The sequence below is a fragment of the Podarcis pityusensis genome (genome assembly GCF_964106645.2).
Source record: "Podarcis pityusensis genome assembly, chromosome: 9".
NCBI lineage: Eukaryota > Metazoa > Chordata > Lepidosauria > Squamata > Lacertidae > Podarcis > Podarcis pityusensis.
The window spans coordinates 43,016,938-43,038,096 of NC_138034.1; the positions used below are offsets into that span (position 1 = coordinate 43,016,938).

The 21,159-nt window shown below is 41.9% G+C and overlaps 1 long non-coding RNA gene across 1 annotated transcript; it reads right to left on the bottom strand.

Annotated features, from left to right (window-relative positions):
* Positions 1-12,136: 12,136 nt before the first annotated feature.
* On the bottom strand, positions 12,137-17,646 carry LOC308485892. Its single transcript, XR_013990824.1, has 3 exons — positions 17,489-17,646; positions 17,091-17,265; positions 12,137-12,394 (listed from the first exon to the last, which is right to left on the bottom strand). It is a non-coding gene; the product is annotated as an uncharacterized lncRNA (long non-coding RNA).
* Between the last annotated feature and the right edge of the window lie 3,513 nt (positions 17,647-21,159).

The window sequence follows — 21,159 nt, forward strand, 5'->3', positions numbered from 1 at the left end:
TATTTTGGAGAGCAAGGAATTAAATAAATGAATAGATAACTAGTAGATTCATGAATAAATAAACTATAGAAAACCCAAATAGCAAAATAAGATAAAAAGGATGGGCCCTGCAACAAAAAGTTAGGGTCATTCCATTTCCCCACTTCTTGGTTTTCTACCCATGCAATAGTCAGCATTCCATGCCTACTGAGCATGCTCAGTTACAGATAGGTAGCCGTGTTGGTCTGCCATAGTCAAAATAAAAAAAATCCTTCCAGTAGCACCTTTAAGACCAACTAAGTTAGTTCTTGGTATGAGCTTTCGTGTGCAAGCACACTTCTTCAGATACACTGAAACAGAAGTTGCCAGATCCTTCTATATAGTGAGAAGGTGGGGAGGGGTATTACTCAGAAGGGTAATCTCCCATTCCCACCACCCTTCTGAGGGTAATCTCCCATTCCCACCACCCTTCTGAGTAATACCCCTCCCCACCTTCTCACTATATAGAAGGATCTGGCAACTTCTGTTTCAGTGTATCTGAAGAAGTGTGCTTGCACACGAAAGCTCATACCAAGAACTAACTTAGTTGGTCTTAAAGGTGCTACTGGAAGGATTTTTTTTATTTTGAGCATGCTCAGTACTCCTTTAACTGTTTTGGGTTAGTTTTGCACCTCACTCCTTTGCTTTGGGGAGTACTGTATTTCTTTAGAAATTAGGTGTTTAAAAGTTAAATTCTTCATTTTCAAAGAAGAGACATTTGCATTAAGCAATAGGTTCCACTCTAGGCGAAAGTTGAAGGCTGGTTTTTTTAAAATAAATAAATCACAGGCTTAGGCCACCAGATGACTCAGTGCTGGAAGACAGAGCTGTAGATCTCTCATGCCAGGAGAGGAAACTTGAGAAGTCAGTGATGGCTAGCAGTAGCAGCAGCAGATGAAGCTAAGCTCTGTAATGATGAACAAGCTTTGTATTTTGTTCTTGAAACATTTGTCTTTATGCGACTAGTGTCAAAACTGTTCTGTAGTGAAGCTTTGATACTTATTTTAGGGGCAGAAAGCTCATTTATTTCTATATAAGATCAGGAGCAGGGAATCCACAGGGCAACTCTAACATGAGGTAAATAGTGGATTTTGGAAACTGATTTCTGTGAGCAGCTTTCATTGGTAGGACATTGAAAAATCATTTCTCAGAATGTATGAACCCAGAAATGATCTAGCCAGTCAGTGAGATGCTCATTTCATCCCAAGAGTCTGTGAGAGCATTCCCATTATGACACAAACTAGATATAGGCAAATATACAAAATTGTAGCTGTTCACCCAACCTTCTACCACCCCAGAATTTCCTTTTTTAACCCCCCCCCCAAAAAAAACACTGTACGTGTCTAAACCATCCTTGTACCTCATATGAAACTGTTTTTCATTTTAACCGTCAGCCATTAATTACCTCTTTAACTGTTTCTTGCCAGTCTTGTGGTCAGGTCACATTCCACCTCGTGCACTTTTTATTCCTCTGTAAATGAGTAGTGCATGTGGCTTTGTGGCAGGGGGAAAATGCTAAGTATTAACCTCATGTTCCTCCTCTTCTGCACAGTCTAGTTCAACTTACCTTATATCCTGACATCGTTTTGATCTATGTTCCCTGCCCTGCTAGCTGGCTAGTGATGTGGAGCAGGGTGTGTGTGTGAAACATATGTCATAATAATACATTTTTTCCCCAGCCTGCAAATAGTGCAGAGCTAACATTTTAAAGACACTCACTGCTGTCTTCATCTATCCCTTTCTCATGATGCTGCCTGAAGCAGATTGCTTTTCTCTTCTGTATGATGGGGCAGACCAGTACAATATCAGAAAACAGGGAAAATCTGAACTGATTTATGTTTAGATTTGGAATCTGCATTCCTCTTTGAGAGACATTTATTTAAATGTCTGAAAAAGGCACATATTGCAGAGTACGAACATCCTGAGGACTTCCAGATTTCCTTCTGAATAGCATAGTGGGTGGGGCAGGATTGTTGGGGACGTGCCAAAGCCAATGTGCTGGAAGAAGCCCCTCTGCCAGTTACTGGAGTGTCCTGGCCTGCTCTACTTCCTCCTCCTATTGCTATCTGTTCACCTGCCCACTTCAAGTGAGTAAGGAGTGAACAGAGCAAGGAATAACAATAACCTTCACAGATTGTCTCACTCTAGTCTTTGTGTAGATTGGAATCAAGTAAATCAGCAGGAGCAACAATGGTGAGAAGAATCTGAGCACACTTAGGGGGAGGGGCCCTGAAAGTTATTTGCCCGGGGGCTCCCTAAAATCTGGAATAAGCATTAGTGGTGAAGACAGTGGACTATTTCACATGACACGGTAAGTCAAACTGTGGCTTACTTGGTCCATGTGAACACCTGGGCTCCCAGACGTCTGCTTTGCCCTTGTCTGGTCTTTTTTTTCCTTTTCTTTTTAACTCTCACACTGTGCTGAGCTAAGTCATGGTTTGGCATAGCATGCCATCTGGACCCTTGACTACAACTTGCTGTTAGTACCGCAGGCCTGGGTTTGGCTGACAACCTAAGCCAAACATTGGCTTAGCTCAGTGTGGCACAGGAGTGAAAAACAAAGACCAGGGAGGAGCAAAGAGACTCTGGGGTCCTCTCTGGGAATGTGGGAGCACCCTCATTCATGCAATCCTGGTCAGCCATAGTTTGACTTACCATGTCATGAGAGCCAGAACAGTTTAAAAGCCAAATAAAAGAAAATAAAGCCTCTAGATAGTGTGTGTGTGGGGGGGAATCTGTGATATTAAAAGCTTAGCAAGGCAGATCCACTGGAATACAATAAGCCAAAGATCACAATAAATTCTCACAATATTGTCTCTGAATCACGAAAGGAAGAAAGGTAGATCCACTTGTCTCCCAGGATACAAAATTGTGCTCTCCTGTGGAGACCGTATCAAAGTGGTTTTTGCTCAATAGGTTTGGGAGCCAAGTCATTTTTCTTTGTTGACAAAGTGGTTCATTTGGTCACTTCCATCATTCATTTTTATGTATTGCCGCTACCTCACTACACTTTCTTTGGAGTGAAGAATGAATGAGCAAGTGAATGAACAAATATCCAGACTCTAAGGGTATATGTATAGTATTTGACCTTACAAGAAGGCTGAGCTTTGTGCTTTTGGAAAAAATGTGTCAAAAGACATTAAAAATAATTGGATTCAGCTCAAACAGCTCTTCTGAAAAGATTCCAGCCAGCAGTGGCCTAGAGACGAGTCTTCTTAGAGATTTAACAAATCCAGTTGGCACCTAGGCAAGTTCCTTTGTATTGAACTCAGTGTATCTTTCAGCTATTAAATGGAGAACCTAGAGAGGAGAGCCAAGAATGTTATGAACAGTCACAAGTGCCTGAAAGCCATTCTAAAGTCACTGAAGCATAGTCACATAACCAGAGCAATCTGGTGGCAACATTTCTCCTGTGTTGTAACTGGTTACATAACTGACAAAGCATATCTGTAGTTTGGGTGATTTGCATAACTCAGCACCCATCAACACAGGGCTCTTTGTTAATGCTGACATCATACAGAAATGGCTATGACATGCTTCAGGATGAATCTGAGATATTGTGTGAAAGAAATTCCTAAGTAACTGTGAGACCTCTATGCCATGATATGCCATTTATTTAGGACCAGGATGAATACACACAGTAAGCATATTCTGCAATCAAACCCATGATTGGCTTGAGACAATTAAGCTGCAGCCAACTACACAACAGGGCCTGTATTCAAGGAATTTTTATGGTATGTCTATTGATGTAAAATGTGAGACATGAGCTTCTTTCTTCTGAAAGAACCCCTGTGCTTTCCCCTCCTTTTCTCTATTTTTTCTCTGCTTTCCTTCCTGCACTTCCTTCTAGTTAAACTTTATGCTCCATATGGTGTTTCCTCCTAGACATTATCCATACATCATATCTATAGATCTATATACCCCATATTTCTTTTGCATGCTCATCTCAACATATTTCTCATTATCTGTCCTTGCCCCTACTTTTGTTCTTATTTCCGTCTTTGGAGTGTATGAACATTTCTGCTTGTTTTCCTTCTGTCTTGTGACTTCTGACCCTTGTTGATTTAGAAATGCTGTGCAATGTAGAGTACATTTTTGGTGCTGTTAGAAATATTAAATGATGCTATTGGTTTAAATATATAGTGCAGATTGGGCCTAAATGGAATTTCTCTGCCGTGGCTAGTACTTAAGTTTTGTGAGAGATGGAGGCAGAAGCAAACTCCAAAGAATGACACATACAGCATCCCTAGTGGTCCAAGCATGCAGTGGGCTTTAGATAGTGGCATTCACAAAACTCCCCTGACACATTCAATGAATATATAAAGTGGAAATGGGAGCAGAGTAGCTGGCCACATTTCTTCCACTCTGATAGGCTCACTGCATGCACCGCCAAATGGCGTTGAGCTTGGAATTATTTAGAATGGGACCTTTCACAGAAAAAGATGTACAGTGGTACCTCGGGTTAAGTACTTAATTTGTTCCAGAGGTCCGTTCTTAACCTGAAACTGTTCTTAACCTGAAGCACCACTTTAGCTAATGGGGCCTCCTGCTGTCGCCACACCGCCGCTGCACAGTTTCTGTTCTCATCCTGAAGCAAAGTTCTTAACCCGAGGTACTATTTCTGGGTTAGCGGAGTCTGTAACCTGAAGCGTCTGCAACCTGAAGCATATGTAACCCGAGGTACCACTGTATTCAGATAGAACTCTTCTACACAGTTATGGACTTGGCCAATCAGGGCAGATTTCCCACTATGGCTGAACTCATTGGGGGAAGTGGCAGAAGATGCATCGTTATGAAGGGAGTATGGCTAGGAGGCACATTGTAGCTACCCCTGTGTGTATATGTGTGTGTGTGTGTGTGTGTCTGTGATTCATAAAATAGACTTATGAACTTAAACCCACCTTTTGAACCACAAAATGACCAACAAAACAGCTTGCATCCATAAAAAATGAATATAAACAGACAATAAAACATGTTGAGATATCACTGGACACATCAATAGAATTATATTTACATTCCTTTTACAATCTACTATCTCAATCTTCTCAAAGAAACTCTGTTGGAAGTTTAGCTGGGAGCCAAACTGAGGCCATTTTACTCTTGGTTCTGAAGCACTGAGTCTTCAAACAAATAAAATATTGATTTAGAAGCATTTAAAACTAGTTCATTCTGAACCCCTTACTTCCACATTGGTTTTGAACATAAGCTGAAATGGGTTATATGTCCAAGTGGATCCCCAGGAAGTGGTTTGTTTTAATGTTTTGATGTGGCAGGGTCTCTCTCTCTCCACCCCGGTGCATTCTGTGGGGACTCATATTTTGAAAATGTGCTTTTTAAAAATACTGAGCTGAATCGTTCTAAAATTCATGGTCTGTAGGTGTTGCCAGAATGAAATTAATCCAGTGCCTTTTCGAGCCTAGTATCATTTATCTGTGTTTTCTTGGGTCTTGCTTCACTGCTCATGCTTTTTGCAATATACTCTTCTTGATTAAAGAGAGAGGCTAAAATAATCTTTCTGATTAGTTCAAATAGACAAGAGTAATGTCTAATTCTATTTAAAAAATAAATCTATTGATATATTTTGCAATGGTCTGATGGTGTCAGAAGATGAATTATGGTTATTAACTGAAAATGTACTCATGGAGAATGTAAAAGGTTTTTTAAAAGAAAGAAGGAAGGGAAAAAAGGACACTGAAAAGATACCTAGAGAGCTCATAAACAATATGATTCATTTTCTGATTGCTCATGTGCTCTCAGTCATTGATAAAAATATTGGATTTTAATAATCTAATCATAATTTTAGATTATTTGTTCTTCAGGGCAGTTAATTAAACATGTGCTTAACTTAGAACATATCGGTCAGCATCTAGCACAAAATTATGATCCCTTAAGCCCCATTGATTTCAATGAGACGTATGTGCACATGACTGTGCATTGGATTGCACTTGCTTTCTATAATCTACCAGGAACTTCTTGGGTGCAAGCCTCATTGCAATGAATGGATGTTGTGCATTCAGTCATCCATTCATTTTAATGGCAGAAATTCACAAATTAACTGTGTCCATTGGCTTTGAAGAGATATTGATTGCCAAACACACCTGGCAAATTAAAAGCCAGGAGACTTATAATAAAGCTTAATGAAACCTTAGCTTTTATCTATGGACTTACAATTTTAATTGCAGCAGCCTGGTTTAGAATCATTCACTCCAGCTAGCCTCTTAAGATATTAATTTATTTTGTTATATGTTAATCTTGCAACCTGCCATCCTGGAGCTCAGTGTGGAATATATGGTCCCCTTTCACTTATTTTTATCATCAGAAAAGGTCTCTAATGGAGGTAGCCAGAGAATTTGTTAATGGTCAAAGGTCATCCAGTGAACTTCATGGCTGAAAGGTGCCTCTTCTTACTTCTACCCAGGCTCAAGTTGTATACCTGTTAGGGCTATGCATCAGCTCCCTGTGTGCCATGAATAACAAGGCAAATATTGGCTGTAAGTCCTGGAAGAGCTGTTCCCTGCCTTGCCTGGGAGGGTCGGGGCTCTGACTGACTCCAGCTACAAAAGCTGCTAAACACACTCTTGCTCTATGGTATTGTTAGGGTGTTTTGTTTGGGTTTTTGTTGTTGTTAATGATATTAATTTACACACACACATATATATCTTATTGTGATTTATGTGGAAATTGTTTCAACCTGGTTGTGCACTTTTTTATATGTTTTATTTATTGTTTATGACTTTTGTTATGTTTGTGAGCATGTATATCTTATGTTGTAAGCTGCATTGAGCATGGTTTTAACTATGGAAAGGCAGCATACAAATAAATGATGATGATGATATTGGGATGATTCACATTTCTGAACCAGATCATGTCATTAAGAAGATGTTTTGAGGTGGATCAGGGACTCTCCATTTGGCAGTGTCTCTGTGGCTTTGACTCTCAAAAAAACCACAACACCATTTTTTTTACACCCACCCACACCTGAGAGACAAAACCAAATTGACCTGAGAAGGGAAGAGGTGGGAAGGAGAGGTGGAAACTGCTTTGTTTCAGAGGGCACTCATGGGTATGTTAGGATATTTCCGTTCCACCTTAAGAAGGGAGCAGGTTGTTGTGTCACAGCCTGTGTATTTCCTGTTCACAGGAAGTTTATGTTTTGTACATTGCTTTCGTTTCTCTCTCTGTGTCTGAACACACAGGCAGGCAGTCATGTTTTTTCTTTGTTCTGACCAACGCTGAATAAACTTGTAAATATGCTCTCCTGAGTGCATCTTTCGCTGTGCGAACTCTGCTGATAGAGCGTGCACGAGCTCTGGAATGTGGAAAGCTATTTCCGAGGCTTTGTGTCGCTAATTGACTGATACTGCGTTTCTACCAGAGATCGATGGATCGTCCGGAGACGGCGTGGGGGCCATGATGGCTTTTGTCTCCCTGGCAGTATCCCAACAACAGGTTTCGGGCCCAGATTCACGGCACTTACAGGAGAGTAAGACTGCAAAAGACTGCGTTGAGGTATGTGGGAAAAGCGAAAGTAAGGCTTTTCTGTTGCCGCGGCAGAGAGCCTTTGATGTCAGGCTGGCTTAATTGGCCTGGGAGTCGCGCCAGAGGCTTCGTGATTTATGAGCTGCCGAGATAAGAAGTTTTTGAAGGCATAAAGGCTCACGGCTCAAGTAAAAACCTGGAATGGAGTTTTTACAAGCCTCAGATGATGGCACTCAGTGCCCAAAGTTGAATGCCCACAATTATGAGGCCTGGGCAAGATGGTGTGAGAGTCTACTACGACAGTTTGGAGTGTGGCATACTATGTGTGAAGCCCCTCCAGTTCCTCTGACAGATAGATGGAGGGCCCAAGATTCAAGGGACATAGACGTAATTGTCTTGTCCGTCTCTCTGGAGGAAATTGCCACGCTAGCTGGCAACACGACAGCACATCAGATGTGGAATGCTTTGAAAGTAGTCCATCTGCCGGTCATCCCAGCCCAGAGTTTGACTGCGTCGGAGGTCCTGGCTGTTTCCCAGAATGCGAGTGAATGCAGGGATGCCGAGGGCACCGGTTGCAAGCTGCAGGGGGAGCTGACTGTCACGTCCTCCCAGGCAGCATTCCAGCCTCCAGGGGGAGCCAAGGAGTCGGCAGCTGAGAGCTCTGTTTCTCATGGGAGCCAAGGTCATCCTCACAGATACCGGAAGGCCAGAAGTAAACAGAGACAGATGCCTGCAGATGGCCCGAAGCAGAAGGGGGGTGGAAAGCCCATGCCAGTGGAAAACAAGTTTTTGTTTGCTGGCACAGCTTCACCAAAGGCTAAAGGCAAGTCTGATGGCCAGGAGCAGGGGGGCAAGCAGCAGCAGCCCAAGCCAGTGGAAAACAAGGTTCTGTTTGCTGGCACTGCGTCCCCAAAAGCCAAAGGAAGATTTATTGTTGACTCTGGTGCTAGCCGCCATTTGGCAAAAGACCGGCATCTCTCTATCTCCTTCACACCTCAAGATGGAGAGATCCACCAGGCTGATGGAAAGATGTTGCGAATTGCAGGAGTCGGGACTGTGAAACTGGCAAGTCTACACACTACCATCAGAGATGTACTTTATGTTCCAGGTTCTGCAGACAATTTGCTCAGTGTCCCACAGCTGACTGGGCATGGCTTTGAGATTTCCTTCAAGAGGAGCATCTGTGTCATCAGGAAAGGCAAAGAGGACATTTTGCATGCAAAGTTTATAGATGGTTTGTTCTGTATAACTTATGATGACAATGGTGCTGCTGTGTCTAATGTTGATTCTTGTTGTGTTGCACAAACTAACAAAGTTCTTCATGCAGGTTGTATTCACGAGGCACACAGAAGATTTGCTCACATGTCTTGGCAGGCGCTGGCCAAGATGCCTGAGTTGGTTCAGGGTTTGAACATCAAGCCCTGTAAGTTTCACATGAAATGTGTATCTTGTGCAGAGAACAAGGTGAAGGTTGCTCCAAAAGGCAAGGAGTCTAGCAGGCAGGCTTCCAAACCCTACCAGCTAGTCCACGCAGACCTGGTTGGTTCACTTGCGCCCTCTTTGGGTGGAGCAAGGTACTTCATGGTTCTAATTGATTCTTTTTCCAGGTACATTCATGTGTTTATGCTCGAGCAGAAATTGCAAGCGTTTCCTAAGTTAAAGGCATTCTGTGCTTGGTTGGAGAATGCTCACAGTAAACGTATCAGCTGTTTGTTTACTGATTGAGGCAGGGAGTTCACTTCTCAGCAGTTTGAAGCTTTCCTGACTGAGAAGGGAATCCAGCATGACCTCTCAATGCCTAGATCGCCATGACAGAATGGACTTGCTGAGCGAGCAAACCAGACTTTGCTTCAAGGCCTAAAAACCTTGTTGCATGATGCCAATCTCCCTGAGAAGTTTTTGGGGGAGGCTCTGTCCACGTTTGTTTACACTTATAATCGCAGACTGTCATCACCTATTGGTTGTACTCCCTATGAGAAGATGTTTGGTAAGAAACCTTACGTCAAGCACATGAGAATCTTTGGTTCTGACATGTGGGTACACACCCCACAGAGCAACAAGCTTGGGAAGCGTGGGGCACATGGTTTGTTCATGGGGTACGAAAAAGGTTCATACAGGGTATGGATGACTGACTCTAAGTCCATTAAGTTCACAAAGAGTGTTGAGTACAATCCTAAGTGGGGGGAAAATGTGGGAATTTTCCAGAGTTACCCAGAAGGTGATGTGAAAAAAGCAGATGGTGTTGAGGTAGAAGAGGAAGCTGAGGATGATGATGATCAGAGTTCGGATTCCAGCTCAGTGGGCAGCGCTGCTGCTGGCGTCAGCGACAGTGATGACACAGCAGACTACAAGAGCGCAAAGGCCTCAGTCAGACCATCTGATGCATCTGACAATGAACTGGAAGAACCACTGTTCACCATTGGTCACTTTTCTCCTAAGAAGGAGGAGATGAGTCCAGAAGACTTGCGTCTAGTACGCAGGTCTGAAAGGGTGACAAAAGGCAAACCTCCAAAGAGATTTGCTGATGAGTTTGCTAAGACAGCAACTGCTGTTCTTAGTAGCTCAGAGAAGGTATGGGAACCTTCAAGCTTCAAAGAATTTCAGGAGTTCACCTCTAAAGATGCTGAGCCTTGGCTTAATGCCATGAAGGCTGAAGTTGACTCCTTGAATAGGAACCAAACTTGGGAGCTGGTACCAGTAGTCCCAGGAATGAGACTGGTTGGCAGCAAATGGGTCTTCAAGGCCAAGACAGACCAGAATGGCAAGGTTGTCAGACACAAAGCCAGATTGGTTGCCAGAGGTTTTTCACAGGTACCAGGGCAGGATTACCACGAGACCTACTCACCCACCGTCAAGTATGAGAGCATTCGGCTGATGCTCAAGATTGCTGCAGAAGAGAAACTGCATGTTTTCCATCATGACATTAATACAGCTTTTTTTACAGGGTTTTGGGGGAGGAGCTGTATATGCTTCCACCTGATGGAATGCAGATACAGAAGGGAATGGTCTGTAAACTTCGGAAATCCTTATATGGTCTCAAGCAGAGTGCCAGGTGTTGGAACACAAAACTCACTGAGACATTGCTTTCTCTAGGTTTTAACCAGGGCAAAGCTGATCCATGTGTGTTTGTCAAGGAGGAGGGGCAAAACAAACTGTATTGTTTATGTTTTGTTGATGATCTTCTGATGTTTTGGAAGAATCAGGCTTTGTACCAAAGCACCCTAGCTCAGCTGAAGGAGCACTTTGACATGAAAGATCTTGGTGAGGTATCCAACTATCTTTCTCTGCAGGTGGAGAGGGACCAAGCAGGTAATTTTCTGGTACACCAAACACAGAAAATTGCTGATGTATTAACCAGGTTGAATTTGGTTGATGCAAACTCAGCAGACACACCGATGGTGACAGGTTACCAGGTAGATAGTACTGCTGAAGCGTTTTCTGACACTACGCTGTACAGATGCATTCTAGGCAAGCTGAATTTCATTGCTAGATGTTCAAGACCTGACATAGCTGTAAGCACTAACCTGCTTAGCAGACATGAAAACAATCCTACTGCTCAGGATTGGAAAGCTCTGAAGCGCATAGCCCGCTATTTGAAAGGGACTTTGCACTACAGGCTGAGGTTCACCAGTCAGAAGACTGGAGGTCTTGAAATCTTTGCAGATGCTAGTTTTGGAAGTGACACCACGGATGGTACAAGCACTTCTGGAGTATGCTACATGTACAACCACTGGCTGTTTGACTGGCTGTGCAAGAAGCAGACGACAGTGAGCCTAAGTTCCTGTGAAGCAGAACTCAATGCTCTGTCATTTTCACTCATGGATTGTGAATGGTTGATGCAACTGTTTAAGGACATCAGAGTTTCTGTGAAATGTCCTATACAAGTGTATCAAGACAATAGATCCTGTTTGGCTTTGCTAAACTCAGAGAGCTGCAAGCAAAGAACCAAGTACTTGCAGATTAAGTTACATCGTGCAAGAGAGTGTATTCAGAAAGGACTCATTCAGGTGTCCTACATGCCAGGAAATGAAATTCCTGCTGATCTGTTGTCTAAGGTTGTTAACAAAGAACAACTTAAGGTTTATGTACAGAGGTTGCAATTGGGTTGAACCACAGGTACTACAGGTTACACGGAAAGGGGGAGGATGTTAGGATATTTCCGTTCCACCTTAAGAAGGGAGCAGGTTGTTGTGTCACAGCCTGTGTATTTCCTGTTCACAGGAAGTTTATGTTTTGTACATTGCTTTCGTTTCTCTCTCTGTGTCTGAACACACAGGCAGGCAGTCATGTTTTTTCTTTGTTCTGACCAACGCTGAATAAACTTGTAAATATGCTCTCCTGAGTGCATCTTTCGCTGTGCGAAGTCTGCTGATAGAGCGTGCATGAGCTCTGGAATGTGGAAAGCTATTTCCGAGGCTTTGTGTCGCTAATTGACTGATACTGCGTTTCTACCAGAGATCGATTGATCGTCCAGAGATGGCGTGGGGGCCATGATGGCTTTTGTCTCCCTGGAAGTATCCCAACAGGGTATGCAGTACCGGCACCTCTCTTTTTGTTGTTGTTGTTGTTAAAAAGTGCGGCACTTACTGTAACAATTTCATGGTGAGTATTTCCACCTATTTTTCTAGAAAAAAAGCACTGGGTGGAAGGATATTTTATTTTGATGGATAGGTCTAGCTTTTAATCACAGTGAAAGCCACAGTGATTTGGGAGAGGGATATTGAAGTAATCAAAGATTCGCACTTCACATGGACTACCCTCCTCATCTTTGTTTTGGCTGAGCAAAAGCAGTGTGTGAGATACATGATCTCTGACCACGCACCACAATACAGATTTCTTGTTTTGGTACTTCTCCGTACAGCAAGAAAGAAGAGCCTGCAGTCCTCAGTCTAATTTCCTGTGGGTGAGAATAGCAGGTAAGGAGGGTGAGGGGGTGTGTGGAAAAGAATGCTGAAATGAATGGAGTGAGCAAAAAAAGAAAGGGGAAGACCCTTTGAAAGCAAGTAGCTCAGACTCCTGGCAAATCTCCAGGCATGGGGATGCATCGGGAGCCAGAAAGGTTGACAGAAAGAAAGGAGCCATTCTTTGTTCTGACTATCCACCACTAGCATGTGGCCCCCAACAGATTATTCCTGAGGGAATGCAGCCCTTGGCAGAGAAGTTCCCTATGCTTGCTGTACAGCGAGGTATTTGTGTGATGCTGTTGCTCTTCTCTCCTACCATAACCAGAAGCATTAAGAGTTAACTCCCCGCTCTCATAGTCTAATAGTAAATCTCAAATACAGTGGAACCTCATTTTATGTACTGTTCTCCTTGCTAATGCTGCAGGTTACAAGCTCCTCTAACCCGGAAGTAGATGCCCCTTGTAGTGAACTTTGCCCCAGGATGCAAGCAGAAGTCGTGTGCCGGCAGTGCGGCAGCAGCGGGAGACACACCATTAGTGAAAGCGAACCTCATGTTATGAGCAGGTTCAGGTTACAAACGGACCTCCAGAACGAATTAATTTCTTAACTGGAGGTACCACTGTAGTGTTGGAAAGGAGGTCTTTTAAATATCTGCTCTGCAGCTTAGTATCTGATGGCAATTCCTACTTTGGAATAATAAACTTGTACTAAATTCAGCTTAGTCTTCACTGCCAATACAGACTGGATGAATTTAATTGCAAGAGCAGGCTGTTGCTGTTCAGTCCTGTTTTGCTCACTGCTGGTCCCGAGCTGTTAAAATTTGAGTTGTTTTTGAAGTATGGCACTGGCAGACATTACTGTTAATTAGTCCAGCTTTCAACTGAACATTATTGTCAAGCACAAGTGACTTTAGTACAAGATACAGAGATTCCCATGACAGCATTTCCCCTCCTTAATTGACCTACATGGCAACAAAGGAAAATTAAAAGCCTCAGAAAATACCCACGAGGTGCTTCCCTGTTTGAAGAACACAATCAATGTTACATTAACAGAAACTTCTCTGAACATCTCCTGCTAGTCCCAAATAAGGTTTTGTTGCATAAAGCCAAGCTACGGGTAGCTGGCAAACAAGTGCAGAAAGTATGCTTTAAAAAAAAAAAAAAAAAAAGTTTCACAATAAGAATCTGAGTTAGAGAAAGCAGGTTTCTGTATACAGAAGAATTTTTCTCTTCAGTATGTGATGAGGGTATCCTGCGCTGAATAAGAAAGCTTGACAGCACCATTTTTGCAGTCTCAGGCACCTAGCAAAATAGTGGGTGGTGCATCAGGGCTATGAGGGTACATCCCTGCCAAGGAAATTAGCAAACCAAAACATCAACTTTTCCTCCTAAATCACAAAGCCACACTCTTTCCAGCCTCCCCACCACCATTCATATCCAGTAGCAGATGGCAGGGGTGAGAGCTGGCACTGATATGACCTCTGTTTTTGATGAGAATGACAGTGATATTGAACGCATGATTGACAAGAAAAGGAAGGCCTTTCAGATCTGGCAAAGAGATAGAAACTGTGCCCCTAAGAAAAAAACCCCTATGCCAACACTAAGGCTGAGGTTCAAAGAAGAACCAGAGAACTAAAAAACACCTGGTGGATAAAAAAAAAGCTCAAGAGATCCAGCACTTAGCCAACACTCATGATACACAGAGTTTCTTTAAAGCCACAAAGACCATCTATGGGCTAATAAATCATGGCATATGCCCCCTAAGCTCAGCAGATGGTACCACATTTCTAAACGATAAAGAAGCTATTGCACTGTGCTGGAAAGAACACTACCAACATCTCCTTAACCGCAACTCCCCCATAGCTGCTGAGGTCCTCTCACAAATTCTGCAAAAACAAGTTAGAGATGAGCTTGCAGTATCTCCAAATCTGGGAGAATTGAGTACAGCTATTAACCAAATGAAAAACAACAAAGCCAGTGGACCTGATGGGATACCTGCCGAAATCTTCAAAGTGGGCGGAATTCAACTTACACAACAACTTCACAAGCTCATCGAAAAAATATGGGAAAGAGAAGAGATCCCAGCAGACTTTAGGGATGCCAGAATTACCAATCTCTTTTAAAAAAAGGTGACAGAACTGATTGTGGAAACTATCGAGGCATCTCACTATTAGCTGTGGCCACCAAGATTCTTGCAAGGATCTTAGCAAACCGTCTCTTAACAATATCCGAGGTGACCCTTCCTGAATCCCAAAATGGTTTTCAGCCTTCTAGGGGGACAGTGGAAATGATTTCCACCGCTTGACAGCTTCAAGAAAAATGCAGAGAGAAAAACCAACTCCTGTATATGGCATTTATTGACCTGACTAAGGCTTTCGACACTAAGTCGTAATGCCCTGTGGACTGTCCTTCTGAAAATTGGCTGCCCAGATAAATTTGTAAACAACATTCGGCTCCTCCATGATAATATGACAGCAACAATCGCAGATAACAATGGTTCTCAAAGTGAACCATTCACAGTGGGATCAGGTGTTAAACAGGGTTGTGTTATTGCCCCAACTCTATTCATTATTTTCATTGCCATGATCCTACACTTTGTCGAAGGGAAACTCCCCACCGGAGTAGAAATCATATATCGAACAGATGGAAAGCTCTTCAATCTGAGAAGGCTGAAAGGAAAGAGTAAGGTTACCGTAACTTCCATCATAGAGCTTCAGTATGCTGATGACAACGTAGTGTGTGCACACTCAGAGGATGACCTCCAAACAATCCTAAATATCTTTGCAGAAGCTTACGAAAGCTTGGCCTATCACTCAACATCCAAAAACCAAAGTGCTGCACCAACAAGTACAAAATAACCCCTCTACAGTGCCACAAATCCAACTCAATGGTGTAATGTTGGAAAATGTCAATCACTTCTCCTACCTAGGCAGTTATCTTTCCACAAGGGCCAACATTGATGCCGAAATCCAGCAGCACCTGAGCTCTGTGAGTGCAGTGCAGAGTGTTTGAGGACCAGGACATTCACAGGGAAACCAAAATGCTTGTTTACAAAGCTATTGTACTACCAACCTTATTATATGCTTGTGAAACATGGACCACTTATAAACGCCATCTCCAACTCCTCGAAAGATTCCATCAACGGTGTCTCTGAAAAATGTTACACATCACTTGGGAAGACAGGTGAACTAATATCAGTGTACTGGAAGAAGCAAAGATCACCAGTGTTGAAGGAATGATTCTTCAACATCAACTTCGTTGGACTCGTCATGTTGTGCAGATGCCTGATGATCATCTTCCAAAGCAACTACTCTATTCCAAACTTAAAAATGGAAAGCGTAATGCTGGTGGTCAACAAAAGAGGTTTAAAGACTGTCTTAAGGCAAATCTTTAAAAATGTAGTATAAATACTGACAACTGGGAAACACTGGCCTGTGAGTGCTCCAGTTGGAGAACAGCCTTTACCAAAGGTGTCATGGGCTTTGAAGACACTCAAACTCAGGACACAAGGGAGAAATGTGCTAAGAGGAAGGCACACTTGACAAATCCACACTGTGATCAACTCCCACCTGGAAACCAGTGTCCCCACTGTGGATCCAGAATTGGCGTCCACAGTCACTTACAGACTCATTGTTAAAACCATGTTTATGGAAGACAATCTTACTCGGCTACGAGTGATCACCAAAGTAGAAGGCCTATCTACTTTCACTGCCGTGCTTTCAAACTGCTAGGTTGGCGGAAGCTGAGACAGAGCAACGGGAGCTCACTCCATTGCGGGGATGTGACACCAAGGCTAAGAACAATCAGAAAATGGAAGCTAGGGTTGAAAAATAGATCCAGTGTCTATACATGAAATGGGAAAGTGTGCAACAAGACACCAAAGTGTTTCAGACTCTCCCAACTTAATTTCCACTCAGCTATGCAACTGAACGAGCAAATTACAAAAGGGAATCAGATTGTTTCAATGGTTGGGAGAAGGGAGGAGACATTTTAAAATAGCCATTGGCTAATGCTGCTGTATTCCTTAACCACATCATTTAAAAAGCCATTTAAAAGTAGTTTATTCTATGTTACCATTCTGCAACAAAACTAATGTGATGGAGGCCAGTGGCCAGTGGTTGAGGAGGCGAGACTACTAGTGCTCTTCTTAAAAGATTAAATTATTTATAAAAGCCACAGAAGCACACTTTTAAAAGCCTTTTCTTTTTTACCTCCAACTAGCATGTTACATTTTAAATTATACTTTGAGGGCTTACCGAAAAGCAACTGATTTACTATCAGCAACTGGTGAAAATCCAAACATTAGCTCACCAGACACTTCATGAATAATAACACTAATGTTGCACACTTCAAAATGCTTACAAGATTTGGGTTCTGTATGGTTTGCACAGGGAAAGCCAATCGAGTCAGATAGGGATGCTATTTTCCCCCAACATAGTCTACCTACAACCAGACAGTGAATTTAAATAGTTGGAAATTTTTGCTTCATATAATTGCAATTCTCCTTTACAGGAATTTTGGATATCTAATGTGATCTCTCCCCCAACCTCCTTTAAAGTTTTATTTTCCAAACTCCATTATTTCAGTAGGCTGGCAATGGTGCAGGCATTGGGATACACTGACAATATAGAATACAACTTACAATATAATATATAAGATAGCCTTCAACTTTCTCATATTTGGAATTTACCTTCAAACTCCAAATGCAACGTGGGACCCAAATATGTTTGGTTTTGGTCCTTCTTTATTTCTTCTTTTCTCCTTCTGTCTTTCTCTTTAAGTTTCTCCGTCTTTCTCAACCTCCTCCTTGGCCCTCATTTCATTTCATTCTTTCTTTAAAAAGATAATCCTAGAAGGAAGGGGAACTGGAAAATTGTTGCAATTATTGCTAGTGTGAACTACATTAGATGGAGTTTAAAAATACATTTTAAACTGTATATGGATATAATTTTCTTTTTCTTTTATGCAGATTAATGTGGAAATGGGATGGAGTGGACTTAGTAATATACACAAAATTGACACAGACCAGAAATAGGCAGATCTATCCATCCCAGACCCTAACCTGGAATAGGAGAGAAACTGAACCACCTAGTAGCTGGACAGCTGTTGCTTGTCATACTTCTGAAAATGATAAAACCATTGGTTAGAGGACTAAAGCAATCTCAGCCTAAACTCGAACTTTAAATTTGCCCAATACTTATTGATACTGGGCCTACCTAACTACAACTGAAATAAATGCAGCCCTCCCCATCTACCCCTCTTGTCTTCCCTTCCTCTGTCAAATTATGGATTATAACCCCTTCAAGGTAGGGACTTGTCCTCTTGTATGATGCGCGTTGATGAAGTCATAGTAGTGATAATGATAATGATGAGCATCAAGCTGCCTATGTGTGTTTGTGTTGCAGTAAAACTTGGCCAGTATCTGATTTCATCACTCTGCATCTCCCAATCCCCACCACTGCTCTACGTGATTGGCAGTCATTGGTGGGGCATGGAAACACATAATTATAGTGATCTTTACACATACAGAGAATGTGTGGCAGGGTGTGTGTGGCGGAAATGGCATCATGATCACAGTCCAAAAATATATACACGTTTAGCTGAATATATGCTTAAAGCCCCATGGGAGATAAACAATGTTGTGTGAATGGACTTCCATTCATGCCGCAAGATTTCTGCTTCCTCTCTTTCCCACTTCTGACACCATATTCCCCAGTTTATTTTCAAGGATCCCCCTGGAACCAATTTTGTCCTATTTTTGAATGAGTAGAACCAATTCTGAATGAGTAGAAGTCAATTTCATTGGAAGGCTGACACTGTTTGATGCATACGTGATGCATGGCGAAGGCTTTCTTTTCATGCGGCCCCTAATGAAATGGACAGAACCCACATACCTACATCTGTAATGTTGCACATATATATTTGTACATATTTACAGCTCTACCTATCTCCTCCACTAAACATAGAGACTTTGGATTAGAGCCTGCTCCCCCAAACTGCTCCTCAACATGCACACACTAACACTGAACAGGGAGTACTTTTAACTTGAGGGTGTGGGTGGGAGGAATGAGATAGGTTTATTGTGATGTGTTGGTTTTGTTATTGTTTAATTTGGTGTTTTTTTCTTTTGCCTTTTTGTAAACTTAAAACTTTAATAAATATTATTTTTTTAAAAAAAGAGATAGGTAAGGCTGCCACTGAAAATCCCAGTACTGTCTTGAAATGCTGTAGGGGGCGGGACCTGTGGTCCTTCAGATGGTGTTGGACTCCAACTCCCATCAGCCCCAGCCAATATACCCAGTGATCAGGGATGAGGGGAGTTGTAGCCCAATAACATCTGGAGGACCACAGGCACCCATACTGTGCAGTTCTTTCTTCTTCTTAATCAACTTTATTTTACTTTAGCTTTCGTTAGCTGGTGGACCAGGAATTGGAGTTCCCAATCGTTAACCTACAAATCAATAAAGAAACACAATTTTTATTCAATAGCAATCTTACTCCTTTCAAGAAGCACCAAGCAAGAACTTCTGCTGAAAAATAGGTCACTAACATTTCCCCCTCTATCTCAAAGTGGTGATGAAAGACTTTTGATGAACAGAGAGCTCTGTGTTTAATTCTAAAGAGGAACATAGCCAAAAAGATTGTTTCTGTAAATCATAGATGATGCTTTGCAAAATTCAGGTTTTAGATCCATTATACTCGAAAACTGTAACACAAGAGTGCCATTTTAGTTTGGATGTCTGGCAATACCTTATGTCTTACCAGCCATAAGTGCCCCGAACTTTGATTTAATAGGATGCAGCCAGGTAATTGTTTAGAGATTTTAAACTTTGTTTTTACTCTTAAGGTTTTTAATGTCTTGAAAATGCATTCCCCCCCTATTGATTTTATCCTCTTCCATTTGGCAGCATTGATTTGTTTTCCTGTCATTTAAATGGAACAAAACCCAGTCCGGCTTGTTTTTATTTAACAACTTCCATTTATTCAATCTTCTGATACTTTTTTCTTTCTTTTTTTACTGCAGCAGCATCTTCAGATGATGTGAGCACAGCTCTGAGAGGAGTGCTTGATAGTTTGCTGATGAAGTCAGAAAAGAGGCACTGTATATTACTTTTATGTTGCTAAGATGAGCTCAGGCAGCTCTCCTTTTTTCTCCCATTGTCTCACTCTCAGCACTTCTGCTAAGAAGAGAGCAGAAACCCACTTTTAAAGGGAAAATGGCACTTTGAGACATCGTATGGGGGCCATCAAAGGAATCGAGCAAATGCATAAAGGCTAATTCACATAATTACTCCATTTCCCATGGCTAGCAGTATCCTAAGCTTTGGTCTTCGCCTTGTTTGAGTGCAGGATCTGCAAGCATGATGTTAAAAAATGTTGTTCTTGCATTTCACACATTTTCCTTTTTGTGGGTGGGTAGCAACAAGCATAGTAAAAAAAAAGAAAAATTCAAAATAGTGGCAAAATTTGCCTGTGAAGTCACTCTGAGTCACTCTACGAATGTCTGAAAATGATATTAATGAATGTTGTTAAGTAGGAATGAATTTTCTTTTTAAAAAATAATAATTTTCAACACTCCCTTCCTTTATGCTCAACTGATTTGCTTGCCTTGCATCCCACTTCTCCCAAATTCTGGTTTAACCATGACAATTTATAAAATTAATTCCATTATGCAATTTGCTAGAGCTTTCAGTTTCTTCAGTTTAATCAAATCTCGCCCGCGCTACATTAAAGTTACAAATCTGCGTATTGATAAAATACTGCCAAAACGCCACAAAACAAGCATGAATGGTACAGTGGTACCTTGGGTTAAGAACTTAATTCGTTCTGGAGGTCCGTTCTTAACCTGAAACTGTTCTTAACCTGAAGCACCACTTTAGCTAATGGGCCCCCCCGCTGCTGCCACGCCACCACCACACGATTTCTGTTCTCATCCTGAAGCAAAGTTCTTAACCCAAGGTACTATTTCTGGGTTAGTGGAGTCTGTAACCTGAAGTGTCTGTAACCCAAGGTACCACTGTATTATTACATTAAGATTTGTTTGGTTTGATGTTTTACCAATGCACAGGTATGGTCTGGGATGCTGGTACCCACACAATAAGAATAATGGTGCAATAATATGGATGATCTCATTAGGTTTGACCCCTTCACTCACCATGTTTTATCAACCCACAGGTGCACATTGCTAATGTAAAGGAGGAGAAATACCCAGATGAGCTGAAAAAAGCTGAAAACTATATCAAACTGGAGATACATTTGTACAATTTCACACTTGCTCAATCTGATATATTTTGAAAGAAGACATAGAACAATGAAAGATACCAAATGCACTGATTCTACTACCAAATGAGATGTAAATTGGAACACCCAAAACTGGGGACAAATTTGACTGAGGAGAATTTTAGGAGCATTTCTAGTGTCCTCAAGTAGTTTGCTATCATCTTTGAGTTAGGCTAGTAGAGCTGGTACTTCAGATTTCCTTTTAAATATTCTCATGTACAGATATATCTTAAAATAATCAATACAGACTGCCCTTAATAGCCACTGTGGCACTCCAGCACATTGGTATATATGAGATGACAGAAATACAATAAGAACTTGTGCTGAATTACTCTTTCTAATGACCCTCTACTGGGAAGGTCACATCCTTAATAATACATTTGTGCCATTGTGTGCTTTGTAGTAAAGTGAGTGCAAGCACAGAAGATTCTGCCCAGTGTTGTTGTTGTTTTTCTCTTTATGATGTAACAAATCCCTGA